This window comes from Mus musculus, chromosome 8 (genome assembly GCF_000001635.26).
Source record: "Mus musculus strain C57BL/6J chromosome 8, GRCm38.p6 C57BL/6J".
In the NCBI taxonomy this organism is placed as follows: Eukaryota; Metazoa; Chordata; class Mammalia; order Rodentia; family Muridae; genus Mus; species Mus musculus.
In genome coordinates, this window is record NC_000074.6 from 103,475,488 (window position 1) to 103,496,969 (window position 21,482).

General features: G+C 43.2%; 1 long non-coding RNA gene across 1 annotated transcript; it reads left to right on the forward strand.

The window, feature by feature from the left end:
* The first annotated feature begins 6,651 nt into the window (after positions 1-6,651).
* Positions 6,652-14,742, forward strand: LOC115486959. Its single transcript, XR_003947590.1, has 3 exons — positions 6,652-7,149; positions 8,698-8,777; positions 12,946-14,742. It is a non-coding gene; the product is annotated as an uncharacterized LOC115486959 (long non-coding RNA).
* Positions 14,743-21,482: the final 6,740 nt, after the last annotated feature.

A 21,482-nucleotide genomic window follows, 5' to 3' on the forward strand; every position in this document is an offset into this window, starting at 1 on the left:
AAAGTTTCTCTGCATGAGCCACCCAGGCTATGGCACTTTGTTATGGCATCCACATACATACAGGTGACATGTTTGTAGTTGATATAATGGGATACTTGGACTTTCTAAATGTCCAGTTTTCTTTGGAAAGAGATAAGTCATTTTTCTACAGCTTTGGAATAATGAGAACAGGGAACGTCCCTTTAGAAAATATCATAATTTGCTACTTTGATGGTTTCTCTTTCCCTTGTTTAAAATTAACTCATAGAAAACATTTGCTCATTTTATCAAAGTAGTCAAATTGTCCATTTGAGCCAATGGCTATTTAAAGTTTTAAATCAAGAAGTTTGCCCTTCAGGGCACTGGGGAGCTTCCTAAAAATGACACAGACACACAGCCATGCTTGCTATCATTGAGCTCAGCTGTCTCTGAGAGCTTGGGATATGTGTGACATCTGTGGTGTGGCTGGGACAATTCCCTGTGTCCCTTTGTAACTGGTGCCTTTGTCATACAGAACATCTTGGCCCCAGCCGAGAAATATACTAATTGGAGGCACGTGCTTTACTGGCCTTTAGAGAAGAAACTCTTTCTGAGAACCCTCCCACACACCACCACACCTCTTGGCAGTCAATCAATTCACAAGTATTGGTAGCTAACCAAATTGCAAAGCAGTAGCAAGAGTGGTTGGAGAAACAAACAGAAATCCGAAGAAACAACTGGCAACATTGCTACCATTTAACCAAAAGAAACAAGATATAGAGGGGGGGGGGGCATTTCTTCTAGGCAATCCTACTATGAAGCATGGCCTGCACCAATACAATCCTTTAGGATTTCCCCTCATTTAGTCTACAGTACTACCTGTATTCCCTGCTTACTTGTTGCTAGGGAGATGATTCTGTTGAACGCTGCCAGACATTAAACACACACGCATATGGACACACACAGGCATGCACGCCTACCAAAGCTAATTTCCCCGCTGTTGCTATAGTCTCAGTAATTTTCGCTAACCTTCCTTCCAATCTTTTCTTCAATTGCCACAGAGTGTATAGTTGAGGACTTGACATTTCCTTTGAATTAAGGCTGCGAGTTAAGTGGATATTTTCCCTTAGATGGATGGCTATTCTGGGCCTTCCCACAGCTAATCACACCGTAGCCTGAGATCTCACCTGTTCCCTTTCATACTGCATACTCTCTGCTTGAAATTTGCCAGCAGGTCCTCAATAAAGAAATAGCCCTGATTGCTCATTAAAAGCAAGAGAGAAAGCAATTAAAATACAAAAGGCAGTGCAAAGATTAACACTCGGGAAGTTGAAAGTTGAGCGAGCATTGTTGAAGGCTGGAAACCAATACGGGGAGTAGGGATTGAAAGCAAGCTTGCAAACAGACCAGGCCTCGAGCTTGGTGCCCAGCATTCAGGTTTTTTTTCAATTCCACTTCAATTCAATTCCATTCATTCAGTTCATTGGAGGGAGCTAAACAGGAAGTATTGTTTCTATTCCCCCCCCCCTCAGTGAAGCTCATATTTTAGATAAGGCCAACATTCACAAGGATGTACACTGTTTCTGCAGAGAAACAGGGCGCTGCTTGTAAGAACCCCCAAACCTGCTCTCAAATTCTGCTATCACTTTCTTGAAAGTAACCTCCTCTGAGCCAGGGGCCCTGCACCTCCATTCTGCATGGGCACACAATCAACACACATCATTGATTGTTAGATCACAGACACCCTCTAGGTGTCTCTAGTCCATTCTCAGCAATCTGGCCATGACCCCCTCATACATGTACTCTGTCTCTGTCTCTGTCTCTCTCTTCCTCTCTCCCCTTCTGCTGCTCTGTCTCTGTCTCTCTGTCTCTATTTCTGTCTCTCTGTCTCTGTCTGCCTGTCTGTCTGTCTGTCTCTCTGTGTGTGTATGTATGTGTGTGTGTGTGTGTGTGTGTGTGTGTGTGTGTGTCCGTCCTTCTCCTCTCTCTCCTTCTGGCAAAGAGAACTGAAAAGAAAAGAAGTTGTGCTGTGTGGCCTTTCCATCCACCCTTCCCCATTGCAGTTGTAGAATGTGTTAATGGTCCTACCTGTTCCTGTCTCTACTCCCATTAGCACATAGGCTTTGCCAGACTAGATTACTTGGTATGAAACTTGTGGTGCTCCTGGAAATCTATAGGAGTCGGCAACTCCCTTTGTTCTCAGGGTTGAGAGGGAAGGCTTTCTCTTCCCCGTCACTGATGCCTGAGGCCATGGTATTCTATCTAGCCAGGAAACTGTAGAGAGTGTCACTCCCTTAGGTATCCCCATCTCTCCAAATGGAGCTCCAATGGGACCTGAAGGCCTTCTCATCTTCTTCAAGCCCTCACAGCCTCCCAGAGTTCTTCTGGAGGACACTGTCGGTTTCTTTCTGTGAGCCCACATTTTAAGTTACAATAGCCAACATTCTTGCTTTGGCCAAACTTTGGGTAAACTGCTGAATATCCTCTTAGGCCAACCTTTGAAATTCAGTGTCAGGCAAGGAGTTTGCCTGGTCAGTTTAACAAGAACCATCCATCCTTGATATCTGATCATCCTTGATGTCTGGCTGGGTCTCTAAGCCTATACCACTGCATCAGAAATATTGTGAGAGAGCAGAGTCAAATTAACATATTAAAGAAGATGGAGACAGAGGCAGGTGGATTTCTGAGTTCGAGGCCAGCCTGGTCTACAAAGTGAGTTCCAGGACAGTCAGGGCTATACAGAGAAACCCTGTCTCAAAAAACAAAACAAACAAACAAAAAAAAGAAGACGGTTGATCAAGAATACTGCAAACTGTTTTTCACCTGGACTGTCTGTAAAAACAAAACAAAACAACAACAACAAAACCAAAAAAGGAAACAAACAAAAAAGGAGCCTGAGAGAAGGCAGGTGGCAGGTGTCGCATCAATGACCTATAAATGACCATGAATCTCATGACCCAGCACTTTTCAACACATGCTTTTTCCTTGGCTCACTTGCCTATTCCTGCTCTCAGAATGTTCCTTTGTCTTAGTAAGTCCTCTTGTTTCTATACCCAACCACCTATCCTTTGTGCGGTTCTTTGCCCTGGGACCCAAGACCCTGGGAACTCCAGCAGATGCCCTTGAAACTTGGGTGAGCATCTGTACCAGCATCTTTGGAGGGCTGATGAGCATCCTGGCCTGTCTTCAGCAGGAACTCTATGAAGGTCTTTTAGCTAGCTAGAATCTCACTGTTACAGCTAATCTTGGCTGTCAAGTTGTCACACCTGGAAAGAGGGAACCTCAAGGAATTGCCTCTATCAGGTTGGCCTATGGACGTGTCTATAGGGACATTTTCTTCATTGTTAATTGATATGGGGGTACATTGTGGGCAGTGACAACCCTAGGCAGGTGGTCTGGGATATATAAGAAAACTAGCTAAACCTGAGCCTGGGAGGGAGGGATCTAGTAAGTAGTCTTTCTCCATGATCTCTATTTTAGTTCCTGCCTCCAGGTTCCTTCCTTGAACTTCTGCTCTGGTTTTCCTAGCTAGTGACCTATAAACAAAAGCAACTTTCTTCTCCAATTTGATTTTGATCAATGTCTTATTGTAACAAAAAAGCAAACTAGCACCTCCCCTTTCTTCTAATAGTTCCAAATAGTTATTTTCTGCCTATTAACCACTCTATCCCTTCAGTATTCATTCCTAGCTATCTATTATCTGTTTACAGTTGTACCCTGTATCTCTATCCTACCGTAAAGCTCCACCATAGCAATCTCTATGCATTCCAATGGATCTGAACAATCTATCTCCCTGGGATAGAACAAACAGCAGTGGATATAGTTTCTGCATTTCATTAGTATGCAAGTTTGCCTTGCTTTTAGAATCAGTAAACATTCCAACCTCTCTATACATTTCCATATTTTGCTCCAGAACCCGAGATGAAATACATGTCCCCTGCCAGAGACCCCTGGAAGTCTCTGTTCTAGATACAGATCCTCAGTTGGTGTCACTTGCCAATAGGATTGAAGTTGGCCCAAAAGAAGACTCATCATTGATTAGAAGTAAAAAAGACAAATCCTAGGTGGGATTTCCTAGAAAGATTTGTGGTTGACCCCAAGTATTTGTGTAGAAATGTGAGTCTCCTTTGAAATTGTTCTGCTCCTGGATAGTGACTCCAGGAAAGAGTCACTATCACCACAGAACAATGTCCAAGCAATAAAATTCATCCTGGGTGTTAATTAGCTCAATATTTATCTCATCTAATATGCAAATTAAGACACTGCGGTCTCATTAGCATCATCTGAATTTCCTTTAAGCAAAATGAAATCTCCTGCCAATGTAAGAAACAGAGAAAAAGAAGGAAAAAAAAAACCCAACCAAACATCAGTATTTCCCTCTGAAGCTAACAAGGATGTGATTTGGTTTTTCCTTTGTTACAAGGTAGCAAATTAGGATAAAACACATTATAAATATGCAAAGTGTGGCCTGACCTCATCTATCTATCAGTAGCAAGAGCACAACCTTGACATTGTGTGGTTATCAGGCTTTCTGCATCGAACTTGTTTGTTCTCTGGGTCAGGGTCTACAGAGCAGATGGGTGAGCTTGCAATGCGTCTGCAATGGGGAGATTAACAATGGAAGGAGGTGCTGCCTTCAAGAGCCCACTCAAAGAACAGATGTTACCCCCATGACAGGAGCAGAAGACTATTGTTTTTGGTATTATGAATCTTAAAAATAAGAACCCGTGTCTCAAATTCAAAAAGCACAGAGACTTAATCCCATGCGTTTTGTTTCTTCTTACCTCCCCGCTTGAGGATTTTAAAATTACACAACAATAATGAATCATCAAGTACATACATTGTGTCCCAAAAGGGAGGCCCCATGTGCTGGGGAATATAACAATGCCATAAAAAATAACTCTAGATGTGTCTCCAGCATTCTAAGTCTTGGGCAAGCCACTAGAAGTTCCACATTAATCAGGATCAGAGTATTACCCAAAGATGTTGCTAGAGTTACGTCGCAGGTGCTGGGGCTCCATGGGCTGACCATACTCCACGTCTTCTCTGCCCTTCTACCTGATAGGAAGAGCTGACAGGGAACACATGCAGTGCCCTTGAAATCTTTCATCCTTTGCTCTGTAGCCTGGGAGTCTCAACCCGACCACCTACTATGGCTTATTCATTAAGCCTGCAGTCTGGTGGCACAGAACCTCCCCATCCATTGAAACCCCATAAGAAGCAAACCATGCTTTAATCGTAGAGCTGAAATCTCTCCCATGAATCTGTTCCTCCCCTCTATGTCTTCCTCTGTGTTATTCCTTGTGTCAACAATGTTTTCCTGGAAGAGATTCACCTCAGCACCCTTCTCTCTTACCTAGTCCCTTTCCTCTCCATCCCCCAAGTCTAACACAGGCTGGAGATAAGTTAGTAGTAAGGCATCAAATTTACTCCAGTGGGCATCAATTTGAAAAGATGGAGGTCACTCAGCTTTAAATCTGCATCCTGGGGTCTCAGGAGGGCAAGGACATCCAGTTAGAATGGGAGGGACTCATATATGACAGCAGGGCTTGTGTCACTGTTACAGTTTGGTTTTTCTTTTGACAGCATGAAACACTGTAATGAACGTTCACCATGCAACTATGTTCTATATTTTCTTAAATCGCTTCTCTACCAGTTAAACCTCACACTGGCTTACAGAACCAAAGACCAAACAGGGGAGTTACGAAGTTACCAAAACCCACGTTCTAGGTTCCATAAAACTAAAGATTATTTAGCAGTTAACATCTTCCTTAGAATCTAGCATGTCACCCAAAAAGGAGCCAAAATCAATCTAGCTAAGCAATTAGGATGTGGTGCCAAGGTGGGGATGGGAGGGGTGGGGACAGATAGAAAATGAAAGTCAACTTCAAAAGCATGCCCCATCAAGATATGACTTACAGGAGACTCAGCAAATATATCACGGTATATAGATTAGTTTGGGCCTCTGTTTTGAAATGCTACAGCCACACAATAGGCCCTGGGGAAGTTATTCCTTTGGCTGATATATATACATGTATAAAGGACCTCACTGTAAGAATGTGTCCTCTGTCCATTGGAGGAAAGAACTAGATCACTGCAGACCATGACCATGAGAAGGTACGAACATAGGGCTGCATAACAAGCCTCGTTTTTATTTTCCTGGTCATCTTGTCTCAATCAAGGCTTGCCCTTTCCTCCCTACAACACCTCCCCCACACACACACACACACCCGAGCATGCTTCAAAGAAGGAGGTATTCAAGCCTGAAGTCTAAGATTGCTCCTTGAGATCTATTCTAGAGATTCACTTATTTCACTTAGTTATTTTCCATGCATATAGAACACAGTCTTATATTTAAAAATCTATTTATTTTTTTCTCATACTAATCTGTCTTTTGTTAAAGGAAGTCTCTGTACAGACACAAGTGAAACAAGGGACAGACGAAATGGCTTTTCTTCCCTTGTAATATCCCTTCGCTCTCACTTCTCCACTAACTCAAAAGATCTTATTCTGGCCCCCACCCTCTCCCTTTTAGCAGGTGATGCCATTTGGTTCAGAGAGGTAGGTCACTAGTCCAAGGTCATGCAGCTTAAATTTTGCCCAGGCAGAACAGATAGATCAAATGAATGTGGCAGGCCACAGGGAGGCAGTCTAATTAGTGAGGCGTCCTGCAGGCAGTAATGGAAAGGCTGAAAGGGTAGCAGACTCCATCTTCCCCCAGCATGCACCTTGTGTGGATTCTCTGCTTCCTTAGGCCACAAGCCCCAGGTGGTCCTTTACTCTCCTCCCTTTCCTGATTTTGACAAGTTACTTGAGAGCTTTGTTGTGAACACAGCCTACTCTCCAGGGCCGGAGAGAGAGACCTGTCTGCATTCCAACACTGGCTGGGCCTGAAAACTGAAAACTATTTCTGCAGGCAGGCAGAAGCTGATTTCCATATGTCGCAAGCCGTGTCAAGTGTCACAGGCAGGGAACAAGAAGAATTCTCTGCTTTGGTGACCTGGGACCAGCAATAGAAGTAGGAAGATTGCTCTCAGAGGCTTTGAGAGGAAGCAGGAGAAAGAGGCCGTGACCTTCTTCTGACCTTTGGCTCATAAATGACAGACTCCCCAGAGCACTTCTGTCTAGTTGGATTCTGTACCTGGGATCTCAGCCTTTACGTAGAAGCCAAGCAGCTGAACAGAAGGCAAGGTAAATGGATGTGTCTAGGCCATGGTGGGGTGTGTGTGTGTGTGTGTGTGTGTGTGTGTGTGTGTGTGTGTGTGTCTGTCTGTATAACGCTGCTTCCCTTTCTGCAAATGAATCCAGAACCAAGTGAGGGACACATGAGACATCAGAAAGCTCTGTGGACAGATGTTTGTAAATGATGGGGTCTTTATGTCTCAGCTAGAAGTTAGGGTGCTTCTTGTTTACACACACACACACACACACACACACACATACACACACATGTGTATGTGTGTACATCAGTTGTTACTTCCTTTCCTCCCTCCAGCATTCCCCATGTCCCTTCCTTACAACCCATATTATGCATATTATGGATCCCTAACTCTCAAATTGATAGCCTTTGTTTTTGCTTATTTTTGCTTTATCTAATATATATATATATATATATATATATATATATATATATACATATACATATATATATATAGAGAGAGACAGAGAGACAGAGAGAGACAGAGACAGAGAGACAGAGAAAGACAGAGACAGACAGACAGAGAGATGTAGATGAGGACAGATAAAGATAGGGACAGATATAAACAAACATATGAACACAATCTACTGAATTCATTGTATATGGATATTTTTGTATGTTTTCGGGACTGAGAACCTGAGACTCAGCATGCCAGAGAAGGTAGACTATTCGAACATTTGTTGAGTGCCTGCTGTTGTGGGGAGTGGGGAACACAAGTAAGAAGAAATCCTATTCGTGCATACAGGGTTTCAGGACTGAAGGTTTGTATTGAATAATCAATCGGGAACTCATCCTCACATAGGCTAATTCTCTCTCACCTAGCATCATTAGGTGCCTACAGTTCTCTGTCCGGGGGTGGGACCCCTGGGACTTTCACCCCTCTGTGTTAGCATGTCTATTGACAATGCCATTGTTCAGGTCTTGTTTACGCAGGCATTTCTAAGAGAGGCAGTTATACACAAGACTTCCTGCTATTCTGATACTTATAACTCTTCTGCCCGTTCCTTTGCAATGTTCTCAGGGGTGTTTTTTTTTTTTTTTTTTTTTAATATGGTCTTAACGTTTTGTCATCCACTAAGATCCATGCATGAACCAAAGAGTATGTGTGTTCACTGGGTGCAAAGCTTGAAGCCCTCAAAGGCAAAAATGGCTTTCGAGAGCCAGAGAGCCAAGGAAGCAGGGTAGAGGGCATGGGCAACAACATTAGCTCTCTCCTTGTATTATCGCCATTAAATAGGCATTGTCGTTCCCATTTTAAGGACTGAGAAACTGAGACTAAGTATGCCAAAGAAGGGAAGAGTATTGGAGCATTTATTGAGTGCCTGCTATTGTGGAGAATGGGGAGTCCAAGTTAGAAGACCCTGCAAATCAGAAAGAAATAGGAGAGAAAGGTTTGTAGCATGGGCATTGCACATACAGAAAAAAACGATTAGAGGAGAAGCCATGCTATTCTTCCTCTATAGGTTGAAAAAGAAAATATTACGTGATGACTTGCTGGTCAAAATAATACCTCTATTCTAATACCTCTATTCCTGTGTCAGAACCGGAGCTACGGCAGCATTTTTGGAACCCAGCAAAGCTGAACTTAAGCTGGATTCATCGCTATGCCAAGGTGGCAGAGGTAGACACAAGAGGGCAAGCTAATTCCCTGCTCACTTGAGTGTGAATGGTGTGTTGTTGTTGACTGGCCTTGAACTTGTGGTCATCCTGCCTCATCCTCCCAAGTTCTGGGATTACAGTTGTGCACCAACACACCTAGCCGAAAATGGTCTCTGAAACCTAATGTTGCATGGCGACTCTGTGTCTTTTGCTGTTTGTACATCTGCTGATGGATGATGTTTTGGTTTCTCTTCTCCCCTCCCCCCCCGCCCCCCCCCCCGCCCCATTCAATAAGCTTGTTAACATAAACTTGCTCTCAGAACGATTGCCTTGGGTTTCTTTAAATTATGTAATAGATTTTGCAAAATGAAATATACATGAGGAATAGAGGAGATATAAAACAAAATCATAAACCTCAGGCCCACGTGAAGACCCCTTGCCTTGAGAAGTAGATCGTCATTAGCATGCTGGACTCTGAGTGCCGCTCTCTCAGAGTTTGACTCCTAGCAATATAGTCCATGCAGCTAATTTTAATGAAATTCATTAAAAAATTATACTTCATTGGATGCTATAGATCTTAGTGATTCATTGACTCCTGTCCCCATTTCACAGGCATAGATGTTAAGCCTCGAGGGATTAAAATAAATCACTCTGTCAACATGTGTTTAGCAGAGCCAGGATTCAGACCTGGGTTATCCTCGCCCCTGGAAGGGGTACATTATATAATTCCAGGAACCCATGCCTCCTTTTGCTGGCCACACAGATTGGTGCCCCTTTCCCAGGGCTGTGTGCCATGGGACCTATAAACTCCTGCTTCTAAGCCTTTGCTTTGCACATTACACAGAGCGGAGGTATCTTCAAGTGCTTGCCAGGACTCAGTGCCCACTTTTTTAGGAAGTTTGATTCTACTATTAGTTTTATTTCTCATCATTTTATTTGCAACAGTGAGCCTACTTAAAAAAAAATATCCACATATAGTACCATCCTGGACAAATTACACTTCCAATTACAGAGAAAGTATCTCTTTTTCTTTATTGTTCTGGTACCCAGAATGAAATGTAAGCACTGAGTTATACAGAGTAGGTAGAAGATGATGATGATGATGATGATGATGATGGAGTCGAAATGAGATTTCAGCTGGTTACTAGGGATGCTGTATGGCTGCATTCACTCAAATGGGGTTTAAATGCTGCAAAAGTAGGGGAAGGGAGGAATTGTGCTCACTGAGCACTGGCAACAAGCCAATACCCGAAGCAAGGCTCTCCATACATGCTTCTGAATTCAACTGTCCCAACAGCCCTGGCAACGTGGACTCATCATCTCCACTGTACAGAGGAGCACACTGAGAATTTAACTACCAAAGGTTAGAAGCTGGTCACTTGGCTGGTTCTAACAATTTTCTCCAGAGCCAAGGCCCTTGCTCTTTCACAACTAGGGATTGATTGCTTATGCCTGCTCGGCAGGGCAATGCGTTGAGCATCTACTGAGCAGGTAAGTTTCAGGCAAGTGAAGATTCTGAGCCTGAGGACTTCCTGCCGGAGCAAACAGCCAGATCTCCAAAGCATGGGAGGAAGGGGAGAGGTCACTCTCCATTTTCCACTAGTTCTTAAAAGAAAGCCATGATGAGTCTCAGAGGAGCCACTCACTTCCAATGCCACCCCTTCTGAGATTCTCAGACCATGGAAGGGAGCTCAGGTCTGCATACCCATTGTCACATGAAACTTACATGCCAATTCATAAAAGGTTTGAATAAACCCTTTGTCTTTGAATAATCGAGATTTACTCAAAAGTTGCAGTTTTAGTCAGGGGAGCTCTCACAGGCCCTGCACCCAGTTTTCCCTTACACTACTCTCTTCTAGAACTGTGGAAGGCTTGGCAAAATAAAGGCATTAATGTCAATACAATACTGTTGGTCACACTACAGGCTGTATTTTGATATCACCAATCTACCTACATTTTTTTTCCTATTTTAGGATGCAATCTAGACTATTAAATACTAATTTAATTATTTTAAGTCTTCAAACTTTTGAAACACCGTGTTTGTCCACTCACTGGGTAATGAGAATTTCCAGAAGTCCCCCTGGGAATAAATAGAAGGTGGGTGGTCATGAAACATATGCGATAGATCAGCTGCTATGAGGGGCTAACAGAATTATATCCTAACAGAATTCCATAGGCTACCAAAGCTCCCCTAATCCATCCTGCCTACACAGTTCAAACGAATTGTTAAACCCTTCTCTAAGTCTTCAGAGCCCAGCGTATACCAATACTTCATAACGTATCTCCTTAGTCTTCAGCTCTCTGAAAGTATCTGTGTGCAAACTACAAGACTTAACATCAAGAAGTCAGGCTACATTGTCATGTCTCAGAGAATAAGTATTAAGGGCCTTTGGGTCCCCTGATAAAGTCCCTGCTGATGAAGACAACCCCACCCCCACCCCCACCCCCACCCCCAGCTTCCTGTTCAGTCCACAGCTTTCCAGCCTGTTGTTTAGCTGTATCATCTTTCTCTCCCAACACACAGGTCATTAAAAATAAAGACAAAGACATGAAAGCTTTAGGACCAGCTAGGAAAAGGATCAACAGGAGCAGAAGATAGGAGAAGACAGCAGGGAGGGAATATTATCAAAATGCATTATAATACATTATATAGATAAGAAAATGTTATAACAAAAAACATGGTAATTAATATATACTCATTTAAAAAGCCTTTCAAACTCATTCATTCCCTAATGTTCACTTTTGAGACAGTGGCTTTTTCTATAGTTGTAAAATTGTCAGCTCTTAGACAAACCTGATTTTTTCCTCTCAAACATGGCTCTTGAATATTGACGTTCAAGTGGCAGAGAGCCATGACCACCTATATATTACTAAGTAATATAGACTTAGCAAAAATGTATGATAATACATGTTATTAATCTATGGGAAAGCCTAAAATGGCACCAATACCACAGCACCTCCTTTACCCATTCCCTATGTATGCTTCCACTATAATTTTATTGAGAATTAATATACAAAGTCACAAGCCATATATTAGTGTATATACGCACACACATATTGTATCCATTTAATACAGAAAACACATACAGAAACATATTCCATTATTAAGGATGTGTTTCAAATCAACTGAGAGATGTTAGACAATTCAGTGAATGATTGAGAGCCCCTGGCTATTCATTTGACATAACCGATTTGATTACTACCTAGTTCCTACCTAATACCATTCACAAAGTTCCAGAATTATTAAAGTGTCAAAGATTGAACAAGTTAATATATTGAATGGCTAGAAGAAAGAGGAATGTACTTATAACATTGAATAACACCAGACCTTTGGAGCACAAATATTAGGAAAGGAAAGAACAAAATATTGGATTGCAAAATTAAATGAGAAAACATACTCAAAATACACAGCAGTCCAAAGATTGATAATGGGAGCACCTTAAAAAATGTCTCGATCAATAAGCAAAGGCCCAAACACACCTACAGAAAAATGACCGAGGATTCACACTGGCAATTCACAGACAAGGAAGCATAAATAGCTGGTGACACTGAAGTCTATTTATTTTCACTGGTTATCAGGACACAAGATTTCAAGCAACCCTGTGATGCCATTTCCATTTTTGTTGCCATGGCCAAAACACTAGGAATAAGGTGGAGCTTTTTCTAGGGGATAGGCAATCTCTGCATGGCTCTGATGAGTGTGAATGCACAGAACTATCAGAAAGAATAGCAGCACAAACAGGCTGATCCAACGATGACTTCTGTTTAGCCATCAACAGCCAATGCCACATCTGCAGACCACAAACCATTGGAGTGCCTCCCAGGCTTAGTCTCCAGCTGGGCACTACTGTGTGATGATAGAAATCGTCAGAAAGATAGGGTTTTGTACATTTAGAGGACATTTAGATCATTGGAGACCTGTCCTAGAAGAGGATATTGAAACCCAAGTCTCTTTTCTTTTTCATTTTTTTCTTTTCTTTTTTTTTCTTTTTGTTGTTGTTGTTGTTTTGGTTGTTTAGTTGTTTGGTTTTTCTAAGTATCAGCTATAGTATTTCAGCTCCATCATGTTTTCTTGCATGACAACATACTGCCTCCTCCCTCAACCCCAAAGCCTATAGGTAATGTCTCTGCCTGATCTGGGGATAGAACCTTCAAAACTACACACCCAAATCAACCTTTTCTCTTTGCAGGTACAGACTACAGCAACAAAAATATGGCACAGTTGTTGTTTCTGACCTCTAACCGGCTCCATGTGGCACCTGAGAGATGGATGTAGAGCTTCAAGGCTTTCTCTATACTGCAAAGCAATTTATTCTGTAGTCTAAAGATCCAGGTCAGATGTGTTGGTGTTACACAAGAGGGTAACTTAGAAGCTGCAGCCCCAAGTCAGGACATTCTCTAGAGAACCAACACTATTTGATGCAGAAGGTATGAGTTAAAAATAGAGTGACTTAGGATTTCTATTCTATGCACAAACATCATGACCATGAAGCAAGTTGGGGAGGAAAGGGTTTATTCAGCTTACACTTCTCATATTGCTGTTCATTACCAAAGGAAGTCAGGACTGGAACTCAAGCAGGTCAGGAGGCAGGAGCTGATGCAGAGGCCATGGAGGGATGTTACTGGCTTGCTTCACCTGTTTTGCTCAGCTTGCTTTCTTATAGAACCCAAGACTACCAGCCCAGGATAGCACCACCCACAATGGGCCCTCCCCAATTGATCAGTAATTGAGAAAATGCCTTGCAGCTGGATCTCATGGAGGCATTTCCTCAAGGGAGGCTCCTTTCTCTGTGGTAACTCCAGCTTGTGTCAAGTTGACACGCAACACCAGCCAGTACACAGAGGAAGAGCACTGGAATGTTTTCCCGGTGGGTACCATATCACTGGGTGTCTGTGCTGTGTCTGCATGCCTTCCCAATCTCATTCACCACCATCCCTATACTAAAGACAAAATCAGGATCTGAGTGATTCAGTAGAAGGCAGGAGGCCTGCAGCTGTCAGCATAGTGAAGCCATTGTTGCTAGCCCCTCACACTGCCTGAGTATCTGGCAATTTCTAGTCCAACCTCAGAGCCCTTGCTGAGAAAATCCTTGTCCCTGAGTTCTGTGTGGGCTAACTGCCAGGTTCTATGCTCAACCTGGAGGAAGTTGGTCTAATGGTACTTTCAGCAAGGACTGCCCTTACTTGCTCTCCCAATCCCCTTCCATTCATTACAGGGCCTGAACACCCAGAGGCCCTGACACAGCACCCACAGGAGCCGTACTTTATCTTCTGCAGGAGCTAGTGTTGCTATCCCTGAGAAAGGCCAAGCATTCCAGGCTCCGTCAAGGAGCCTTGCATGACTTATGAAGTTTATTTAGAGCCTAGGAGTGCCTTCCCTCTGGTGCAGAGAAGCTATGTCTCCTCCTGGCTAGAGGCCTGGACAATTATGTGCTGGAAGATTGGCTGGCAAAAAGCTGCAAGGCTCTCTCCAAACTGCAAAGCAATTTATTCTGGAATCTGAAGATTCAGGCCAGGAATGAGGGTATTTGGGCAAGAAGGTACTGAAGACCTTAAAGATGTTCGTAAGGAAGTAGCTCAGATGCCTTCAAATCTGTGCTAAGCAGATCACTCAAAGAGAGGCAATACAAGTAGTAACATGCTTGCTCTCCAAACAGCAATAGTCTTCATTAGTCAGAAAGCTTGGTGGCTGAATGTTTAAACCCATTTTACTGACAAGAACATTCTGTTGCTACTGATGCTAAATTCTCTATGGATACAGTGTTCTCTAGTCTGTACTGACAGTGAGTTACTCTGACTGTCCTGTACTTCATTTCTTCCTTTTGAGACTCGGTTTTAAAACAGAACACAATAAAACCACCATTTATTTAACAGATGAGACAAGACTTCAAAGGATGTTGTGGTCTGCTCATTGATCTGCCAACTTGATTGGATTAAGAAGCACCTGGGACATTAATAAAACACAGCTTTAGGGGTAGCTCAAGGCCTTTCTAAACACCACTAGGTCCAGCAGACTCTTATCTAATCAGTCTATGGTTCTTTATAGAAATAAAAGATGGTGGCAGTGCTGGGGGGCGGGCAGTGAGTGAGGAGTAGGGAGTGGCACCTGACTGGAAGAAGCAGGTCACTGGAGCTGCATGTCCATGGGAGGCTGTATCATGACCTCCCTGCTTCTTGTATTCTCTGTTTTCTGTCTGCTACGAGTTTAAAAACCTACTCTATCACATGATTCCCCTGTCATAGTGCCCTGTCCAAGTCTACAGGGCCAGTAACCAGGCATGTCCTGTCCCAGGGCAGTCTCAGCAGTACTCCATAATCCCAAGAATCCTCTGGTTGAGCAGTTGTCTTATACCAAGATCTTCCTCATTCCCTGGGAACCTCAGCCCATGCTCCCACACTGCAGAGGGAGAAACTTTGGTGTCTGCATTTACTCATGCCATTTCCTCAGTCTCTAACCCCAGCCCATCACTCAGCTTTCATCTTACTGTGACTTTGAATCCAACCCATTCCATAGATTCCCCCAGATAGACAATCTTATTGGGCCCCAGAGGTTCAGTACAACCACAACCACCTGCTGAGCTGAACGGTTTCTATTGCAAATCAATATACCTATGTGTGTCATGGTAACCCATCATCATTCTACAAACCCCATCTTCACTGCTTCTTCCCTGGAGTGCCCTGAGATCTCTAATACCTCAGATCTATGCTGTGGGCATCTCTACCTCGCTCAACTAACTACCTATATCCCTGGAATGCTAGATGTTTCACCACCTTGAGATCCCTATGTAATGTAGAAGGAACTTAGCTAAGCAGGCCCAGCCACAATGCTGGCACACGCACCTCTGACACTTCTTCACTGAGCCAACCTAGCATCTGCCAGCATAGCTAGGGCTGCTGATGCTGAATCAGGTGATGGAGCAATCCAATGAGAAAGAGACAATGCCACATCTGGGTACTTGAGAGCCAATGGGATGCTGGGTATAAAGGTTTGCCCAGTTCCTGCAATGAAAGAGCCTGCTTCTGCCACTTGCCCGACTCTCAGATTTTGTGCTGTCCAGTTGACTCTGCATCTTCTTACCCCCACCCCTCCAAGGGTCTTGATCTGGGTCGCAAGCAACACAATGTCTAGATGCTTCCTAAAATCTGGTTCATACTCAGTGAAAGGCAGAAGAAGAAACCTGCAGTTTGAGATTTTTAATTCTTCGGGCAGCTAAAGGCATTGGGAGGTTAAAGATACAAACCAAAGATAACGGTCAGGCCTGGTTTGAATAATATAGAAGAGCCCCCAGGACCTGGACTCCTGACTGTGAAAGTACAGAGAGGAACCTCTCTGGAGTGTGAAAGATTGATTGTTGGTCTCTTGGGGCTATCAGGTAGATTAAGAGGGAACCCTGCATATGGAAGTTAGCATGCAGAAAGTTACAGAGCTACTCCTTCTGCTGCAATGAGCCTTAACACACCATGGGGAAAGCGGGCAGGTGACAGAAAGCCTGGGCAGAAACATAACAAAAACCTTTCAGGGTCAGAGATGGTTTCTACACTGGGTCAACACTGAAATCCTACTCACACCAGTAACGAAGCCTTCCTATCCAGACCATCTGGGCACTGCCTTATACCAGAGCCACTCCTGAGTCAGGCAACTGAAAAAACAAAAAACAAAACAAAAAATAATAAACAAAACAAAACAAAACACCAACCAACCACCAACAATAACAATAAAACCACATCAAAACCATATCTGGTAAATGACCCACATCCTGTTCCTGGAGGTCTTTTGTCAAATTATGATCCTGCATTTACTTTTGCTGTTACACATCTAAGTACTTTCATTTTCAATCCTGTTTATTTGTTTTAAAAAGTGTGTGTGTGTGTGTATATGTGTATGGAGGCGTTCAATCTTAAAACACAATTCCTATATAATTCTAATCGTCCCTCCTCCCTTGCCTCCCACTACAGGACTGAACCTGCCCATCTGGGTCCTGAGAGTCGCATGAATTAGAGAAAACCGAGTGAAAACAAGAAGTATTTATTTCCCCTAATAACCTTAGTGGGATGGATTTCCCAAGGTCATTTAAAAGGGAAGGAGATATAGATGGTTCACATGTTTCTGTAAGATAGCTCAAGTTCTCAGAGTCTTTAGTAAGCACATAAACATCCTGTATAAGCTGACTGTAAACCATCAGTTCTGGAAGGCTCACCATATGCCATAGCTGAGCCTCTGCTAAACTTGGATCCCCTCATTCCATCTAACAGACATTCCAGGACCAGGCTTATACGGAACATGGCTTCAGAAATGCTAGTAGGGCAGAAAGTACTACCTACTCTAGGACAAATCCATGCTTGTCATGTAACATAGCTTTATGGATAAAAATGTAAATCTTAATCATATCGAATTGGTACTAGTTTTTCTTTCTTACCTTTATTTTCTATAATTTCTTAAAGTACTATTTTAATATCACCCTTTAAATTTATGAGTCAGTGCTGTGAAAATTCCTCCCAAGCCCCTAACCTTGTCTCTTAAAAGTATAAACTTTGACATTTTCCATTTAGGACTTTCAAGACACTTCATTAAGTGTGTTTTGCTTTTAAAGCATGGTTTCAGTGTTTGCCAGCTCTGGTTGTTGCTGGGAAGCAGGTGACAGTGCCCCCATGCATTGATGATACTGTACAGTGTTTGCCACATGATGGGCACCCCATAAATAGTGGTTAAAATTAGCCTCTTGCTTTGGGATTGGCAAGCACAGGCAGGAGCCCCGTGTCAGTTGCTTCCAGAGCTGATGACTTCCAGAAGTTGCTGCTCCATGCAGATTCAGAAAATTTATACCTTCCTGGCTCCTTGGAGCCTCTGAAAGCAAACAACCGTGCAAAAGATATGTATATCTCCCCTTTAAGGGATCTTAAGGTTCGTTCCCAAGGAGTCCCTTTGCCTGCCAGAGGCCAAAGTGCATTCCTCAGAGTAATGCCAAGAGAAATAACTCTGCTCAAGAGAGCAACATTTGCACAGGAAGGAGAAGCAAGAAGGTCTCCACATCCCACAGGCAAGAGCTATCTGTTCCGTCGGCCGGTTCCCTCTATCCAGTTCCAGCCAAGCTTGGAAAGCTCCTCATGGGTTTCCATCATGGTCAAATTACTCATTTACAAAAAGTGCTGCTGCAGATGGGTAAGTCCCTACAAAACTGTGCCAGGGACTCTTTAGGGCAGATCCTGCTACTTGGCATGAAGAAGCCCTGATTACTGCAGCATTGAGGGGTGTCGGGCTTGCCAGAGGCCTGCTTTTAATGAACTTTACCATCCAAAGTTGGCCCAGAGAATACGAGTCAGATTTTGCCAATCAATTGGAATTGATTATGTCTCAAAATGTGGGCCTTAGCTTGCAGGAAACATAGACAAAACACACCCAACTTTTGAGGGTTGGTTTGATTTTTTTTTTTTTTTCAGAGAAAAAGGAGCTCCTTCCAGTCTGAGAGAATGACGGAACATGTTCCCAGAACATTGTGTGGACATAGTTTTCTTAAGGGAACTTGGGTGGGTAAAGAAAGCTTCGGAGCCTTAGAGCTCAGATAATCCCTGGTGTATTTTTCATATATTTATTCTTATTCATCTACCTACCTATCAGAGCTTAACAATTCCCACTGTGAGTTTCTTAGCACCCAGTGGTAGAAACTCTGACTGGCACGTGGTTGGATTCCAGGCACTCCAATAAATAAATAAATAACCCCTACTGATAGTTGATAGTAATTCAAGTTTGAGGCTATGGGATGTCAAAGATGAGACAGCCTCTGTCCAAGGAAGGGAACCAAGCTTCTGACAGATGAAAGCTCTTCCTGGAAGGGTAGAAAAGGGAGGCTTAAGACTAGGCTGGGTTCCGAAGGATAAAGTTGTATTCTCTCAGGAGGAAAGGGAAGGGAGTAACATTCTTGACCTTCCCCATTAACCCTTGGATACATCCACTTCTTTAACGGGATATCAAATGCCTCCTTTGACTTCATTGCTTGAAAGGAAATCTTCTCAGACTTGGCTCTGGGTGGGCACCTGGCCCTGATCATGATACCCATGTCATAGCCTACACATCCCTTGGTATCGTCAATGACCCTTGCCTGTATGATCTTACCAAGGGAACAGAGCACAGTACTGAAAGCCTATTTCCACAGTCTTGGTCTTTAGATAGCAATAACACTATCTCAAGTGCACAGCAAGTGCTTACCAAGTGCTCTCTGAATGCAGCGAGCAAGAATGGATAGAGTGACAAAGGGGTGTCCCTGGAAGAAATTGGTATTGGGGTACACAAGAATGGCATCCACTAAGAACCCTATTATGGATGATGGCCACTGTGGCTCTCACATGCACCATGGGAGGTGGCAGCAGAAGGAAGTTGGTCCCTGGAGAGAAAAGGCCTGGAAATCAAGGGAGTTCAGCCCACAGATCTAAGCTTCTTGCCCCTCAGTTTCCATGACTTTCCAATGTGCCACTTTGGGAATGATAGCAACATCAATGTTTCTGGGCTCAGTGGACCTCATGCAGGGCTGTGTGTGTGGTGTGTGGTGTGTGGTGTGTAGGGGGTGGGGCTTGGTTAATGGCCAACCACAGATCTGAAAGCTCTCTTCTGATGTCCATATCTGAGATGTCAGGCAGCAGCTACCATGGGGCTTAGAGATCACAGCACAGCTGTCCTAAGCTAGGGATGGTTATGGGCCTGGCAGGGAGAGCTGAGTGGAGCCAGCTGCTCCAAACAAAGGACGGAACAAATCAGACAGAGAGCAGTCACAGCAATGGACAAGAGGAAGCAGGAATGTGGGAGAGTAGAAGATAGGAAGGGAAAGAAACATAGACAGGGTTAGAGAAGGAGAAACTGAAAGACAAACAGAATCACAAGAGGTAAATCAAAAATGAATAAGGTGGACCTGGGATGAGAGAGAAGAGAGACAAAGGGAGAAAGAGAAGGTACCCAGAACCAGGAAATCATTTAGAAAAGCTAGTATGTGACCTCAGCCCTCCCTGGGGCTTTAAACCTCCACAGCCTTCATATTCCACTTGGGCTGTGAATATCTTCATCCTCATAGACTCAAATCTGTTGAAATCCTCAGATACTTAGCTCTGCTATGACACTCCAGGTAACACACCAAGTATGCAAAGGCTGCAGGGACAGGAGACTGAACACTGAGCTTCTGAAGACAACCTCTCTATTCCACCTGTGAGATCCTAGCCCTACCCTTCCTCTTGCTTGGACATTGAACATTGAGTGACCAAACACTGGCTGTCCATCTTCAGGTTGGACATTGAACACAGAGTGACCAAGCATTAGCTGTCCATTTTCAAGATGGACATTAAACATGGTGTGACCAAACTCTGGCTGTCCAACTTCAGATTGGCCCATCCATGTTCCAAGGCAAATATTTGGTATAGCATGCACTGCCCAGACCATTAAAAGGAATCACAATGGTTTATGATCCTAGACACCAATGTCAAACCAAGTTCCTTTATTTTTTAAGTGGTGTTTTCTTCATGGTCAACAAAATGCAGGGTTATATGGACAGTTTAATCCTGATTAGAACCAATGCATACTCTCTCTGCCTATCCTTGTCTCTAGCATCTCTAGCTCATCCTTCCTATAGAATAAGCTGATCCTCACACAGCCAATTTGCAGAATGTCTCTCCCTTTCTGTCTCCCAAAGACTACACAGAACAGTAGTGAGCAGAATGGCTAGTCTTTCTTATTTTCCATTCTCTGATCTACAGTTGTCATAAGCTGGGGAAAGCCTGCCGTTGCTCTCCCTTCTATTTAACCTATAGATATCTATACTGTTTCCTCCAGAGCCCGTCAAAAGAGTCCTGTTTCAATTAGCTTACAATTCTTTTTTTAATGAGCAGAAGCATGAGATAATAGGCATGTAAAGTTGGAAGGGGCCTTGGAGATCTTCTAATCCAACCAGAACATTCTATGGCCCAGGAGGGACATCCAGCCCAGACAGACAAAGTCAAAAGCTATATAAAGTCGTCTACATTTATAGAGACATTGGGACATGAACTTGATTCTCCCTATCCTCACATTTAGGTTGCAAAAATCCACTATCATCTATCTGCTAGCCTTTTAATTCATTTGTTATGCCATCATTTGCCTTGCATTGCATAGCTTTTGGTTTTAAGTTCCCAAGAATCACCCCCACTTGCAAGTGTTAGCATCTCATTCTATCTTAGAGTTAGCAACACTTTTTCTACTTTCTGGAGTTCAAGGGGGACCAGCACCCATTTCCCACCCCTACTTAGAGTAGAGTGGAAACATTGGAAGTAGCTATTCCAGCATGCACTTAACTGATCTTCCCTCCCCCAAATCCATGGACCCAAGTGCCATCTTCAAAGAAGACAGCCATCAAAGGTGGCACACAATGCAGTTGTTATAAATGCAAATGGCAGCTGAGCGTGGTAACACCCTGCATTGTCCCAAAACCAAGAAAGTTGAAAGAAGAGATTCACAAATTTGGGGCAGCCTGGGCTACACAGCAAGATCTTATCTCTAAAATAATAATGGTAGCAGTAATTTTAAAAAAATGAACTGTGGATGTACTTTATCACAATGTAAGGTCCAAGATTCAATTCTTAGACCAAATAAATAACACTTATTTATTTATCTTTATTTTGTCAGTCCATTTAACTCACAAACAGTTCAAAAAAAAAAAAAAAAAAAAGGAAACACACCCACACCATTTGCCCATTCGATGGGTGAAACAAG